This window comes from Haliotis rufescens, unplaced genomic scaffold, assembly GCF_023055435.1.
Source record: "Haliotis rufescens isolate VD_foot unplaced genomic scaffold, xgHalRufe1.0.p SCAF_2, whole genome shotgun sequence".
NCBI classification, from domain to species: domain Eukaryota; kingdom Metazoa; phylum Mollusca; class Gastropoda; order Lepetellida; family Haliotidae; genus Haliotis; species Haliotis rufescens.
Window position 1 is genome coordinate 62,227,863 of NW_025963890.1, and position 6,039 is coordinate 62,233,901.

Genomic DNA, 6,039 nt, shown 5'->3' on the forward strand with positions numbered 1-6,039 from the left:
CATTCTTTGTCTCCACTGCCGTGATGTTGCTGGAATACCGGCATTGCTAGCAGAGTAAAACCCAAATCACTCACTCACTCTGGGTTTGATTCCTCCATGGGTACAATGTGTGAACCCATTCTTTGTGTCCCCTGCCGTGATGTTACCAGAATACCGGCATTGCGAGCAGTGTAAAACCCAAATCACTCACCCACTCTGGGTTTGATTCGACCATGGGTAAAGTGTGTGAACCCATTCTTTGTGTCCCCTGCCGTGATGTTGCTGGAATACCGGCATTGCTAGCAGGGTACAACCCAACTCACTCACTCACTCACTCACTCACTCACTCTGGGTTTGATTCCTCCATGGGTACAATGTGTGAACCCATTCTTTGTCTCCCCTGCCGTGATGTTGCTGGAATACCGGCATTGCTAGCAGAGTAAAACCCAAATCACTCACTCACTCTGGGTTTGATTCCTCCATGGGTACAATGTGTGAACCCATTCTTGGTGTCCCCTGCCGTGATGTTGCTGGAATACCGGCATTGCTAGCAGTGTAAAACCCAACTCACTCACTAGTCTATATCTTCAGCGATATGATTTCGGAAATCGTCAATATTCACCGGTTTGTATACACTATGTTCCTCCATCACCCATGAAGACATACGGGTACATGGATATGTGGCGTGGCAGTCATGAGTGAATGTTTTTCGTAAGGATTTGATATGAGGTCGTTATGACTTACGATAAGTCGAATGATCATTTTGCCAATCATGTCTTTGCCTACCATTAAAGTAACGTATGGAGCAGACGGTAACAACCGGGGTCAAATCCAGGTACACGGCTCCCTTTGGAGTAGTGGTTCATGTAAAATAGCTAGATTTTAGAAGAAAACAACTCGGACTAACGGACAAGTGGCCGTGTCTTTCCCTGCACAAGACAATTGCACATGTGGTGAACGTTACAAATGTTATATTTGGGATAACACGTTCTTAGTAAAGTGCAGATTCTTGTAGTTTTGGGGGTTGAGTCCCATCCGGGATTTGAACCCACACTGCCAGAGTGAGGCACCTAATAGCCAGCACACAAAGTGGGTTCGATCGCTGACTTTGTGTGCTGGCGATTAGGTGCCTCACTCTGGCAGTGTGGCTTTGAAACCCGGACGGGACTCAACCCCAAAAGAACAAGAATCTGTACTTTACTAAGTAAGTGTTATCCAAAATATAACATTTGTCCACTTTTCAAATGGCTTGTGTGTTCGTGGTGAACGTTGTCAGTCAGCCAGACACTGTTGTTTATGCATTGCAAGCTGAGGGCTCATTGGACAGAGCACTCTCTGCCTTCCCTCGTCTCTTGATTGGTTGGTTAAAAATAGCATTGCCTCATAGCGACTGTATGTATTCATATGTGATGGAGGGCACTATAACGATAACATCTGATGGATTTCAGATGAAGTGTATGTTACTGAAGCTGTTGTGTAATATCTATGGAGAGTTTAAGACTGTTATTTACTTGACTGTTGTATGTTGGTGTTTCAGGGAATATTGTTACCAGTATGTTAACCAGTGCCTTGTTTATTTTCAGAGTATTTACTGTCCCGTTAGGTATGTTGTTGTGTGTGTAAAGTTTTTGTAGATTAGACAGAAAAGATAATTCCATCTACATCATAACAACCCTTGAAGATCCGGGTAAGAATAGGTCTTCAGCAACTCATGCTTGCCGGAAAAGTCGACCAACCAACCAACTACATCATAACGCCGAACTCAGCAATGTTCCAGCTATATGACAGCAGTAAATAATCAAGTCTGGGCCAGATAATCCAGTGATTGATAACATGAGCATCAATCCTTGCAATTGGGATATGATGACATGCATCAACCAAGTCAGCGAGCCTGACCACCCGATCCCGCTTGTTGCTTCTTACGACAAGCATAGTCGCCTTTTACGTCAAGCATGGGTTGCTGAAAACCTATTCTACCCCGGATCATCGTGGGTTGATATAAAGTGGTCAAGGATGTGCAATATCACTGCACATATTATGTGATACTTTGACAAACATTACCTAGGTGTTATAAATCTAAATACTGTGTATGGATATATTAATAACTTATATATTATTCTATATGAAATACATCAAAAAATTACATGTGATATGCCACCAAACATTCTATATGAGATGTATTGGTAGACGGCATGGGTGTGATATATTTACCAAACATTAGAAATGTGATATCTACCAAACAATATACAGGTATAGATGTGATATGTCACCAAACATTATACATGTCATGTATTGGTAGACGTCATGGGCGTGATATATCTACCAAACATTATACAGGTATGGATGTGATATGCCACCAAACATTATACATGTTATGTATTGGTAGACTTTGTTGTACTCTTCACCAATGTATCGCCAAACAATATAGATGTGATATATCACCGAACATAACAGATGTGATATATCGCCAAACATTAGAGATGTGAAATATCACCAAACAATAGAGATGTTGTATATCACCAAACAATAGAGATGTGATATATCGCCAAACAATAGAGATGTGATATATCACCAAACAATAGAGGTGTGATATATCACCAAACAATAGAGATGTGATATATCACCAAACAATAGAGATGTGATATATCGCCAAACATAACAGATGTGATATATCGCCAAACATTAGAGATGTGAAATATCACCAAACAATAGAGATGTTGTATATCACCAAACAATAGAGATGTGATATATCGCCAGACAATAGAGATGTGATATATCACCAAACAATAGAGGTGTGATATATCACCAAACAATAGAGATGTGATATATCACCAAACAATAAAGATGTGATACATCACCCAACTTCAAGGGTTTCAGACACTGAAATGATGGTGTAAAACATTGTTTTGTCTCAGTTATCCAGGAGTCAATCAACATTGTTTTGTTTCAGTTATCCAAGAGTCAATCAACAGTTATCCAAGAGTCAATCAACATTTTTTGTCTCGGTTATCCAAGAGTCAATCAACAGTTATCTTAGAGCCAATCAACATTGTTTTGTCTCAGCTATTCAAGAGTCAGTCAACAGTTATCTAAGAGTCAATCAACATTTTTTTGTCTCAGTTATCCAAGAGTCAATCAACAGTTATCTAAGAGCCAATCAACATTTTTGGTCTCGGTTATCCAAGAGTCAATCAACAGTTATCTAAGAGCCAATCAACATTGTTTTGTCTCAGTTATCCGAGAGTCAATCAACATTGTTTTGTCTCAGTTATCCAAGAGTCAGTCAACATTGTTTTGTCCATATGTAATATGCCAACTTTCAAAATATGTTGTATTTATAAAAGACACAGCTTTGTTATTTGCGTTATAACTCATATTCAGGGAAATAAAGTCTGTTTATCGTACCAAACAATGTCCACATTTCGTTTATGTTCCTGCCTTGGCATGAAAACCTCCAGGTCTTCATGATGTCCGCACATGCATCACCAGAGGAAAAGGGCATCTTCCAGAGGCAAGGGCGTTAACTGACTATAAAAGTCCACTTTCCACCCTTGCCGAACTAGGCTGGAATTTTCTGTGCTTGATCGTAGCGCCACCAGTGGCTATTACTAGTTACGTTCCTTCTATGTGACCATAGATCAGATTCCACCTCTCATATCACTTGCATTTGCTTTAAACAAAATGCCGGTGCCCTGTCAAGAGTATCTCATGGATAATCAAGATCTATATTGTGATAAAACGGGTGTTACTTTGTGATGAGTATCAAATCACGTCAGCACCTTGATTAAAAACATGAAAAGATTTGGAAAATATCTGCTGACGCCAATTTGGTGTTACACATGCTTTGCAAATCCTTCAATTGATCAAAATCTGCACAGGAGTTAAAGAACCAGATGTCAATTTTCGTTGCATAATTTTGATTGGACTATGCATAAACTCATTAGTCCAGCCAAAATATAACCACATAATTCCAGCCTAGTTCGGCAAGAGTGGGAACAGCACTTTTACAGTCAGTTAACTCCCTTGCCTAGGGAACTGGACTTCTACAGTCAGTTAACTCCCTCGCCTTGGGAACTGGACTTCTACAGTCAGTTAACTCCCTTGCCTTGGGAACTGGACTTCTACAGTCAGTTAACCCCCTTGCCTTGGGAACTGGACTTCTACAGTCAGTTAACTCCCTTGCCTTGGGAACTGGACTTCTACAGTCAGTTAACTCCCTTGCCTTGGGAACTGGACTTCTACAGTCAGTTAACTCCCTTGCCTAGGGAACTGGACTTCTACAGTCAGTTAACTCCCTTGCCTTGGGAACTGGACTTCTACAGTCAGTTAACTCCCTCGCCTAGGGAACAGGACTTCTACAGTCAGTTAACTCCCTTGCCATGGGAACTGGTCTTCTACTGTCAGTTAACTCCCTTGCCTTGGGAACTGGACTTCTACAGTCAGTTAACTCCCTTGCCTTGGGAACTGGACTTCTACAGTCAGTTAACTCCCTTGCCTTGGGAACTGGACTTCTACAGTCAGTTAACTCCCTTGCCTAGGGAACTGGACTTCTACAGTCAGTTAACTCCCTTGCCTTGGGAACTGGACTTCTACAGTCAGTTAACTCCCTTGCCTTGGGAACTGGACTTCTACAGTCAGTTAACTCCCTTGCCTTGGGAAGATGAAGTTGGGCAGGACAACGTGTTTCAGCCCATCACAAAATAAGGAAGGTAATTTTGTGTCATTTTTACTTTTATTTTTGAAAGTACACTACCAAACTTTTGATAGGGATAAACAGACATGTCATAATATATAAATATATACTTTGAAAGATATGTACCCTTATCAAAAGTGGAGCAGTGTATGTCAGTAAAACCCATCTTCCCGAGGCAAGAGAGTTAATTGACTTTAAAAGTCCAGTTTCCACCCGTGCCAAACTTGGCTGGAATTCCTGGGCACGATCTTAGCCCCACCAGTGGCTATTTCCAGTTATGTCCTTTCTAAGCCTCTCTTATGGACCAATCAGATTCCACCTCTCGCATCACTTGCGTTTGCTTCACACAAAATGGTTGCACCCGGTCAGGACGATCTGATCGATAATCAAGATCTATATTGTGATAAAACGGGTCTTACATCGCAAAATGCATCAAATCACGTGAGCACCTTGATTAAAAACATGAAAAGATTTTGAAAATATCTGCTGACAACGAGTTGGCGGTGTACATGCTTTGCAAATCCTGCAATCGACCGAAATCTGCACGACAGTTTACGAACCCGATTTCGATTTCAGTCCGTGATTTTGATTGGACTATGCATAGACTCGTTAGTCCAGCCAAAATGTAACTCCATAATACCGGCCTAGTTCGGCAAGAGTGGAAACTGGACTTTTATAGTCAGTTAACTCCTTGCCTCGGGAAGATGGTTAAACCCTGCTCTCAAATGATATGTAAGGGTTGTCATGAAGAAAACGATGGGTTTATCTATAGTGAAGCACATCAATTACAACTGCTGGCATAACATATGGGAAAGGTATAGTGTCAAACGAGAAGGTTAAGGGTCGAGGTCTCCAAATTAGGGTCAGTCTGGAAACCGAAGTTGCATATTTGGGATGGCCGCCATGACTTTATTCACATGTATGGTCATTCATGCTATCAATCACTGGTATAAATAGTCATGGTATGATCATTTCGTGGTGACCAAGCTATACTTTACTGAACACAAATAGTGAGGGATCATGAAAATATTCTAGTGGTTGAAGCGTTTGCACCTCACTCACTCAACCACCCACCCACCCACCCACTCACACTGCTATGGGGACAGTGGGATAGCCTAGTGGTTGAAGCATTCACCTTTCGCAATGAAGGTCTGACTCAATTCCCCACATGGGTATAATGTGTGAAGCTAATGTCTGATGTCCCACCATAATATTGATGGAACATTGCTAAAAGGAGCTCACTCACTCACTCACTCACCCTCTCACTCCTTCACTCGCTCACCCTCTCACTCACTCCTTCACTCACTTACCCCCTCCCTCCCTCCCTCACTCACTGACTCGCTGCTATGGAGAGACAACAACAGCTC